The sequence below is a fragment of the Mandrillus leucophaeus genome, unplaced genomic scaffold (genome assembly GCF_000951045.1).
Source record: "Mandrillus leucophaeus isolate KB7577 unplaced genomic scaffold, Mleu.le_1.0 Scaffold993, whole genome shotgun sequence".
Classification (NCBI taxonomy): Eukaryota; Metazoa; Chordata; class Mammalia; order Primates; family Cercopithecidae; genus Mandrillus; species Mandrillus leucophaeus.
Genome location: NW_012110841.1, coordinates 303,614 through 314,207, shown reverse-complemented (window position 1 = coordinate 314,207; position 10,594 = coordinate 303,614). Strand labels below are relative to the sequence as shown.

The following is a 10,594-nucleotide window of genomic DNA, read 5'->3' as shown; positions in this document are numbered from 1 at the left end:
GTGTGATCTTCCTATCTTAGCCTCCCAAGTAGCTGGGGCTACAGGCATACACCACCATGCCCAACTCTTTTTTTTTTTTTCCGATAGAGATGGAGTTTCACCATGTTGCCCAGGCTGGTCTTGAACTCCTGGGCTCAAGCAATTCACCCGCCTTGGCCTTCCAAAGTGCTGGGATGACAGAGAGCCACCATGCTCAGCAATGTTCATCTTTCGTAGCTATTGCTAGACTGTTTCATGAATGAAGTGCTTATCCCAGTATCCACTTCACCAGCAGTGTACTGTGTCTTGCAACTCCACAATCTTACCAACATTTGCTATTGGCCAAGTGAATGAGTAGAAAATGGAATCTTTGGGAACTTGGTTTCTAGGTCCCTCAGCCCGGTTGCTGACTATCTCCTCTTACGTTTATTGGCATATGTGTTTTCTGTGAAATATTCATGTCTTTTGCCAGTTTTTCAGTAGGGTTCTTGGTGCTTTATTTTTTGTTGATCTCTAGGGCTCTTTATATATTGCTGATTTTAATCCTTCATGTCTATTGCAAATATCTTCTCCCAGCTTTTAACCTATTATTCCGCTTTCTTTAAGGTGTCTTCTGTTGATCAGCCGTTCTTCATTTTAACATAGTGAAATGTAGTTTTTTACTAGTACTCAGTTTTCTGGGTCTGGTTTGAAGTCTTTTCCTGAACATAATCCTTGCCTTTAAGGAGCTTATGCATTCCCCAGTGGAGGAGACAGATAATGGCACTCAGACGTCATGTGGGCCTTGATTGTTAGAAGTGGCCACTTCTGCCTGTGGAGCGGGAGTGAACGTAGGAAAGATCTCACAGGGCAAAGTCTCGAGTTAGGAATTAAGAGATGAGTAAGTGGACAAGGGCAATGGGCATTCTCAGTGGGGGACGAAGGGCATGAAACAGCCTGACCCGCCCCAGGCACTGCCAGGAGGTCCAGATGGCGGGAGCTGAGGGTTTGAGGGGCTCAGGCAGGGCATCATGAGGATGGCTTTGGGTGATCTGTATGCAGGGGAATATTGAAGCCATGGGAACAGATCCTGAGGATCCGGGGGGAATGGAGAGAGGAAGGGGAGAGAGAGGCCAGGGCCTGATTCCCGGATGCAGAGAATGTTATCAACGCCTGGTGTGGCTCTGTTGGCGTGCTGCCTGCTGTGCTGTTGGATGCTGTATTTCACCCTTAGGTGTTGGGCAAAGGCTGACATGTCTGCAGAGGGCAGGGCGTGTTGTTGGCCAAGCTAGCCAGAGGCAGAGCACTCTCTCGCTTTTTGATAGAGACGTGAGTTCAGAGAAGTCTTGCTCAACTGTAGGAGTGTGAAAGCACGGTAGCAGATGTGAGGGAGGCCACAGGGCAGAGGTCTGCAAGTGATGGCCCATCAGCCACATCTGGCCCACTGCCATTTTTTTTTTTTTTTTTTTTTGAGACAGTGTCTCACTCTGTTGCCCAGGCTGGAGTACAGTAGCGTGACCTTGGCTCACTGCAACCTCCGCCCCCTGGGTTCAAGTGATTCTCCTGCCCCAGCCTCCCAAGAAGCTGGGACTGCAGGCGCATGCCACTACGCCTGGCTAATCTTTGTATTTTTTTGGTAGATATGGGGTTTCCCTGTGTTGGCCAGGCTGGTCTCAAAGTCCTGGCCTCAAATGATCCGCCCGCCTCAGCCTTCCGAAGTGCTGGGATTCCAGGCGTGAGCCACCGTGTTCAGCTCCACTGCCTGATTTAGTTCATAAAGTTTTATTGGTACGCAACCCCTCCTGTTTACGAATTGTTTATCGCTGTTCTTGTGGTCTAGTGACAGAGTTGTTGCAAAGACTTTTTCTGTCCTTTACAGGAAAAGCATGCTGGCCCCAGCCACAGGGAGTCGTGGTAGCTGTGGTCACCCAGAGAGGACGTCCCAGCCACCATTGCAGTTTAGCTGGTGTTGCCAAGCAGATCATGGATCTAGGTCCTGCCTGCAAATGTTGCCATCTTTTCTCATTTTCAAGGGAAGCTGGAAATCTAGATTTTTTTTTTTTTTACTGTGAATATTCCTTTTTTTTTTTTTTTTGAGACAGATTCTCACTCTGTTGCCCAAGCTAGAGTGCAGTGGCATGATCTCGGCTCACTGTGACCTCCGCCTCCTGGGTTTAAGTGATTCTCCTGCCTCAGCCTCCCGAGTAACTGAGACTACAGGCCCGTGCCACCACACCCGGCTAATTTTTTGTGTTTTTACTAGAGATGGGGTTTCACCGTGTTAGCCAGGATGATCTTAATCTCCTGACCTCGTGATCTGCCCGCCTCGGCCTCCCAAAGTGCTGGGATTACAGGCGTGAGCCACTTAGCCTGGCTAAATATTCCAATTTTTAAACATCCGCTCAGTTTTTAGAAGCCAAACCTCAGTAGCCCAAGCAAAACACATCTACAGGCCAGTTTGTCCGGCGTCAGTCTGTCTTGGTGGGAAAGACAGGAACTCTGGAAACAGATTTGGGTGTTCTCAGTCCCTGGATATCCTTGGGCAAGCCGCATGTCTTCTTGTGACTCACTTTTCTCTGTTGTGGAATGGAAATATCCCGCTTCCCTGGTTGTGAGGACCAACGAGAATTACTAGTCAGGTGGAGGGGCTTAGCGCAGTGCCTGGTGCCTGGTAAACCTTTACCTGGTAGTCATTGCTGTTATTTATTTATTCATTTATTTATTTTACACAATAATTGACTTATTGAGAGCCTTCTCTCCCCGCCCTTGCAGTCTCTAGGTCACTTTTTCCACTTGTAGATTTTGCGCGTGAGCCCCAGAAAGATGGCTTAGGGCAGGGGCGCTGCATACTGTTCAGTGAGGCCCATGACCTGGCTCTGTCTTCCTCATGTGGCAAGAGCACGGCCAGCAGATCCAGCTCCTCGTATCGTGCCTTCACCCGGGCCACCTTCTTGGCCTCCTCCTGCCTGTAATTTTCCTTCAGGATCTGGTACTATTCCAGAGTGGCCCGCTGCAAACACTGAACCACCAGCCAGCTACATTTGTTGTCCTGGATGTCAGTGTCAACTCTGCCGGTCACACTGGGGTCCCCAAAGAGGTCAAGGTAATCATCCTGAATCTGAAAGAACTCTCCCATCTCCAGCAGGATCTTCTTGGCATCGGCATGCTCCTTCTTGTCATCCATTCCTGCCATGTACATGGCTGCAGCTACAGGAAGGTAGAAGGAGTAGAAAGCTGTTTGTACTTGACAATAGATTTGTACCTCTTTTCGGTGAATCTGCCAAGATCCACATTGCCCTGGGGGGCTGTGATGAGGTCCAGAGTCTGCCCAGTCTGTCTGGTAGGAACTCTGCAGGAAGAGCTCAATCAGGTTCAGGTAACAGGGCTGCTCCCGGCAATACAGCTTCAGCAGGCAGTAGATACATGCTTCCAGAGGGATAGCGTCATTGATGGCATCCAAACCCACTCCCGGCTTCTGATACCAGCAGATCTCTCCCCAGTGGGTGAGGGATGAATTCTTGATGTCATCTGCCACCAGGAAGAAAGCTTGCAGCAGTTCCACACACCAATCCCCGGTTAGGGCCCGCTAGAGGCTATCAGCATCCGGTTTCCTTGGCTCCACCAGCTCCCAGAGCACTATTAGCACCGTCAAACCTCGGTGATACTTGCCTCCAATTGCATTGTACTCCAGGATCTCCTTGAGCCTGGCAATAGCATCTCCTGTCTCTGGGTGCCCCATCTCATCCTCAGTCAGCACCCTAACAATCTGGGAGTAGTGCTGAACGAAATCCTGCTTTTTTTGGGCATAAACATCTGATTTCTGGTCTCCATTCATTCTGAGGGAGGAGCAGAGGGCTCTGTTCCTGGATGCAGGTTCCTGCTCCGCTGTTATTTTTTTTTTTAAGAGACAGGCTCTCGCTCTGTTGCCCAGGTTGGAGTGTAGTGGCACGATCATAGCTCACTGCAACTTTGAACCCGTGGGCTCAAAGCAGTCCTTCTGCCTCAGCCAGCCAAAGTGCTGGGATCACAAGGTGTGAGCCACCGCCCCAGGCATGCTATTACTATTACATATCCACTGCTGCCCCCATTACTCCTCCACTTTCCCCTCTGGGTAGGCCCGTAAACCAGGGCTCCACCTTCTGACTGGCTGTAGGTGGTCAGATTGCTCTTGACCACCCAGGAGTCAGCGGGTTCTTAGTTCTGGAGAAGCTGGTTGACCACAAGGGAATTGTAGGTTACTGGGCTGGCACCATGGCTGCCCTTTGGAAGGTTCTGCTCTGACTTGTCCCTGGAGGGCTTGTCAGGCCCCAGCCAGAAGAGTTGTCACTTCCCTTCCAGCCACCCACTGTGCAAGGGACAAATCCCATGCTGGTTTCGTGCCATCTTTCACTAAGGTGCGGGAGGCACTGGCCTGAGTGATCTCTTTTCAAGCAAAGCCCCATCCCGCCATACTCACAGGTCTGCTGTCATAGTCAGGAATGTGGATGGTTGGTTCTTCCATTTTTGTGGAACTCAGGGATGGGGGGATGTGTCTGTTGTCAGGGAGGTGCCATGGTAAATTGACAGGGCCTGATGTTAGTGAAACTGCACTGGGATAGCAGCAGCCATTTACAGTAATGATGGTAAGACACAGCGGTGGTGGTGGTTTGGTTTACATTTATGACCTTTTAAAAGTGTTTGGCATTTTAAGGAGAGGTTTGTTTTGTTTTGTTTTGTTTTGATTTTTGAGACTCATGTTGCCCAGACGGAGTGCAATGGTGCAGTTATCAGCTCACTGCAACCTCCACCTCCCGGGTTCAAGGGATTCTGCTGCCTCAGCCTCCCAAGTAGCTGGGATTACAGGTGCCTGCCACCATGCCTAGCTAATTTTTGTATTTTTAGTAGAGACGGGATTTCACCATGTTGGCCAGGCTGGTCTCAAACTGCTGACCTCGGGTGATCTGCTGCCTTGGCCTCCCGAAGCTCTGGGATTACAGTCATGAGCCACTGTGCCCGGCCAGGAGAGTTTTTTCCTGATAACAGAAGTAATGCTTTCTCATTTTAGAAAATGTGAAAATTTCAGATATATAAGGAAGTCGAACAAAACATCTCCTATGTATGAAGAAGAATAGAAGCAAGTAAAAAAGAAAAAAAAAAAGTCTCCTATGGTTTCTCCACTCAAAGACAGCTGTTAACATTTTATTGACTTCTATGGAGTTTGCCCTATGCTTCTGTTTTACGTAATATAGTGCTGTAGTGAATAGCTTCATGTCAAAATTCTTCTATAATTTTCTCAAGTTAGAGTCTTAATTATTGAATCAAAGGAAGTGAACATTTTTAAACCTCTCGATATATATTACCAAATTGTTTTCTTTCCCCTTTCTTTAATAAATAGAGATGGGGGTCTCTCTGTGTTGCCCAGGCTGGTCTTGACCTCCTGGCCTCAAGTGATCCTCTTGCCTCGACCTCCTGAGTAGCTAAGATTGTAGGTGTGAGCCACCATGCTCAGCCACTGATTTTAACTTGTACGTTTTAAACAAAATTTCTAGTAAAGTATAACATTTCTTTGATACGTCTGTGTCAGGATTCAACTCTCCCAGGTCTTTGGAGAGGCTTTCTAACAAAGTGTCCCCCGTGGGTGGCCATCTGCCCTATGAGAAGGTCATTTCTAGTTCCAGGTCACGCACACTGTGTCAGCTGGTGGGGTGTGGAGTTTCAGGCCCAGGCCTCTTGGAAAGTACCCGAAAGAGAAACAGCTTAGAAAAGAAGGACTTGAACAGTGGTGTGGGTTGAGTTTGGAAAGTTTAGACCATGTTAGTGGAATCAGAGCTGGGAAGAGGTAGAAGTTACCTCCTGTCACTGGTTTCCAGTCCACACTTCTCAGAACTCTCCCGTTTTCCAGTTGGGCACAGTGCCTCACATCTGTAATCCGAGCACTTTATTAGGAGACCAAGGCGAGTGGATCACTTGAGGCCAGGAGTTTGAGACCAGCCCTGGCCAACATAGCGAAACCTCGTCTCTACTAAAAATACAAAAATTAGCCAGGTGTGGTGTGGTGCACTGTAGTTCCAGCTACTCAGAAGGCTGAGGCACAAGAATCACTTGAGCTTGGGAGGCAGAGGTTGCAGTGAGCCAAGATCGCACCACTGCACTCCAGCCTGGGTGATGGAGCGAGACTCTGTCTCAAAGAAAACTCTCCTATTTTGCAAAGGAGCTTCATGGTTCTCTTGAAGAAAATTAGGAATGGAGGCCACCTCTGTGTCAAAAACAACATCCCACATTTCTGTGTTTTACTTTTCTTTTTTTTTTTAAGAGATAGGGTCTCGCTTTGTTGCCCAGACTGGTCTCAAACACCTGGCCTCAAGTGATCCTCCCACCTTGGCCTCCCAAAGGGCTGAGATTACAGGTGTGAGCCACCACGCTCGGCCTGTTTTACATGTTGACAGACAGCATATGATCACGTGTATAAGGGTTTCTGAACCCACTCTAACTGCCGGCATCACAGAGCCTAGAGAAGGGGACATAACTGCCCTGTGGCTACCCAGTGGCTTTCATCTTCTCTCAGGACAGCAGGCATTCTGGTGAGGATTGAAGAATTAGTCGTAACAGATTTCAGCAGGTCTGCAGTGATGAGAGGGGTTTCTCACATATTGTTAAGTTGAAAGTAGCCGGGTCTGAGTAGCGATTAGGAGCCGTAGCTCAGTCTGAGTTGAGTACCTGTTTAAAATCTGCATTCAAGGCCTTCTTCCTAGAGGCCACAACTGCAGTGAGATCCATGTGTGGGGCTCACCCACCCCAGGGCTCACAGCTGGGCAGGGTGATTGCCACTCAGATTCTTGTGCCAGCGCAGATCTTGTTCTGAAGCTTTTCTAATTCCCCTGAGACTAGAAAGACTTTTGGATACTTTTCCCTTTTTCTTTTGGATGAAATTGCATCTCCAGTAGAACAGCAGCATTCCATGGTGCCTCAGCCACGATCCTATGGACAGATTTGCAGCGAAAACCTGACAAGAGACTGTAAAGGAAAAGCAAGGTTTGTTTTTCCGGGTCAAAGTTGTTAATATTTAAAAAAAAAAAAAAAAAAAAAAACTTTGGCCCGGCACGGTGGCTCATGCTTGTAATCCCGGCACTTTGGAAGGCCGAGGCAGGTGGATCACCTGAGGTCAGGAGTTCGAGACCAGCCTGGCCAACATGGTGAAACCCTGTCTCTACTAAATACAAAAAAAAAAAAAAAAAATTAGCTGGGCTTGGTGGCGGGTGCCTGTAATCGCAGCTACTTGGAAGGCTGAGGCAGGAGAATCGCTTGAACCCGGGACGTGGAGGTTTCAGTAAGCTGAGATCACGCCATCACACTCTAGTCTGGGCAACAAGAATGAAACTCTGTCTAAAAAAAAAAAAAGCTTTGATTATTAAAAAGTTATATGACTATTTTAGAACATTTTTCTAGTACAAACAGAGGTAAAGAAAGAATAACCTGGGTGCAATGACTCACACCTGCAATCCCAGCACTTTGGGAGGCCGAGGCGGGTGGATCACTTGAGGTCAGGAGTTTGAGACCAACCTGGCCAATGTGGCAAAACCCTGTCTCTACTGAAAATACAAAAATTAGCCAGGCGTAGTGGTGTGTGCCTGTAATCCCAGCTACTTGGGAGGCTGAGGCAGGAGAACTGCTTGAACCCGGGAGGTGAAGGTTGCCGTGAGCCGAAATTGTGCCGCTGCATTCCTGCCTGGTGACAGAGCAAGACTCTTTCTCAAAAATAAAAACAAAAGAAAAACAATCCCATAGTTCTTTAATTCCAGTGACATTTTAGTGTTGTTCTTTCCAGACTTTTAATTTTTAATTATTTTTATGAGACAGGGTCTCTCTCTGTCACCCACGCCGGAGTGCAGTGGTGCAATCACGGTTCACTGCAGCCTCAACCTTCAGGGCTCAAGCGATCCTCCCACCTCAGCCTCCTGAGTAGCTGATACTACAGGCACGCACCACCAAACATGACTAATTTTTCTGTTTTTTGTAAAGACGGGATTTTGCTGTGTTGCCCATGCAGGTCTTGTCTTCCTGGACTCAGGCGATCCGCCCGCCTTGGCCTCCCAAAGTGCTGGAATTACAAGCATGAGCCACTGTGCCTGGCCCTTTCTTTCATTTTTTAAGACTGATTTGTGTTCCATCATTAGAATGTTCCATAATTGGTGCAAGAATTCCTTTATTGTAAAGTGTTTAGGCTGCCTCCAAATTGAGGCTTTTTCCCATGGCCAATTATAATACTAATAATTTTCATAATGAACCCGCATCATTAGGAGCTGAAACAAATTAGGTTTTTAAGCTGCAGCTAAGTGATGGTTAAGCCGAGGCTGCTGCAGAGACTGGTGCACCGACTCGCCGCTGTATTGTGCGTAATTGCTGGGTTCAAGGGGAACACAGTGGGCGTTTCTGGGCAGTGACTCAAAGGTGCCTGTGCCCCTGGAGCAGAAGGCTCACCCCTCCTTTGGTGTTTCAGAGCCTCTGGGATATTGGGCACCTGAAGAGCTGCAGCCCCAGCTCTGCCCTCAGGGAGTTTCTGTTTTGGTGGGGAGAAGGCCACCGAAACCAGGGAGTGCAGCTGTGTTTGTGTAAGTGGCCTGTGCTGTGCACACAAGGGTGGGTGGAGCCAGCCCTCTCTGGCGAGAGTGTGGGTCGGGGGCGCAGGAGAGGGGATGCCATGGTTGGGTCTTGGAAGGATGGGCGTGTTTGCCTGGAGGCTGGTATAGAGAGAGTATCAATTGCTAGAGGGTGGTAAGTGGCTTGGAATGTTCTGGAACTTTCTAGAATTAGCTGTAGGTATCAAAGGTGGAGGGCTTGGTGTGAGTACGAACAGTGACTGGTCATGGAGGGGCTTGTGTGCCTTGTCATCCTCCTCTGGAGTCGCCAGTACCCTCCTAGGGTCTGGGACATGGCACGCCCTCCATCGGGGAGGCCGCGTGCCTTCATGAGATGTTTTAGCTGAAGTCCTCACCTGTATTTCCCAGGCTGTTTTGAGAGTTGTTTCATCCGGGCCGTGAGGACATGTTGGGACATACCCCGTGTGCCGATGATGGAGGCGGCCCTGGCTGCCCGAGAGATGAGTGACACTCAGGAGTAATTGGCTTGGAAGGCAGTCCTCTGATTTGTACCTCATTGTGGTTACAGAAACTTCTAATTGAAGACACTGAGCTGAGCTGTTCAGCCCGCCTGCCCGAGGGCACCCCAGGTCTGATCTTCTGGGCGGGTTGTGGGCTTTTGTCGGAGGAATTGGCAGCTCTATGGCAGGCCTGGCACCCACAGAGCTGCCGATTCCTGTGTTCGGAGTTGTTGCAGGCCTGACTCACCTGTGTTCTCATGCTGTATACTCAGGGCTGCCCTTGTGGCCATTCCTCCTTGAGACTGAAAGGGTAGGCAAGTGCTGGAGGTGAGGGGCCAGGAGAGGCAGGGAGGCCAAGATGGGTTGACTGTCTGCTGTATGCCTAGTGCTGTGTGGGTACCTTATACACACCTGTCTGTGTTATCCCTATGAAAAGCACTTAGGATACATGTTGATAACTCCATTTTCCCAAAGAAAGCAAGTTTGGAGAGCTTAGATACTACCATCAAGATGATATGATAGCCAGGCATGGTGGCGCGTGCCCGTAGTCTCAGCTGGGTGACAGAGTGAGACCGCTGTCTCTACAAAAAATTAAGAGATCAGTTGAGTGTGGTGGCACATGCCTGTAGTCCCAGCTGCTCGGGAGGCGGAGGCAGGAGGATGGCTTTAGCCCAGGAGGCCGTGGGACTGCAGTGAGTGGTGATTACGCCACTGCACTCTGGCCTGGGTGACAGAGTGAGACTCTAAATAAATACATAAATGTCACCTTTTATTAAGTAGTATATGTGTGACCTTGAGTTATTCAATCAAGGTCACACATACACGACTAAGAGGCAGCACAGGGAACAAACCCAGGTCGGGTCTGGCTCTACGGCCCATTGTCTTAGCGAGGAGGGCTCAGTCTGAGGTTCACCTTGGGCTTCACTTACAGGCCCTGCTTAAAGAGGGGGAAGAGGAAAGGAGAGCACGACCCACGTCTCTCAAGCACTACACACCCTCATTGTGACAACACGCCCATGCAGGGCCCTGGCCGGTAGGGCCCTCACTGATACAATCTGGAGATTCCCATGACTGTCCCCTCAAGCGTACACATCATATTTTATCCCCATTTTGCCAATGAGGAAACTGAGACCCAGGTAGTTACAGTGACGTCCTCACAGTCGTGTGGCTTCTGGTGTGGTCCCAGACTGTACTACCCTAGCAAGATTTCAATGAGAAGGGTAAGACCGCCTTCCCTGGAAGGGAGACAGATCTGGAGCAACCCCTGGAAAGAAGCAGGCATGGGCTCTGGCATCAGCGTGCACACACGCTGCATCAGCTCTGATTATTATTATTATTATTATTATATATATTTTTTGAGATGGAGTCTCGCTCTGTCGCCCAGGCTGGAGTGCAGTGGCCCGATCTCGGCTCACTGCAACCTCTGCCTCCTGGGTTCACGCCATTCTCCTTCCTCAGCCTCCTGAGTAGCTGGGACTACAGGCACCTGCCACCACGCCTGCCTTTTTTTTTTGTATTTTTAGTAGAGATGGGGCTTCACTGTGTTAGCCAGGATGGTCT

At 49.2% G+C, this 10,594-nt stretch overlaps 1 protein-coding gene and 1 pseudogene across 2 annotated transcripts in view; one reads left to right on the top strand and one right to left on the bottom strand.

Annotated features, from left to right (window-relative positions):
- The window catches only part of DTX2 (deltex 2, E3 ubiquitin ligase), a 46,241-nt gene that overhangs the window by 4,153 nt on the left and 31,494 nt on the right, over positions 1 to 10,594 (top strand). The gene's annotated exons all lie outside the window — the stretch shown is intronic.
- On the bottom strand, positions 2,739 to 3,811 carry LOC105532904 (annotated as a pseudogene).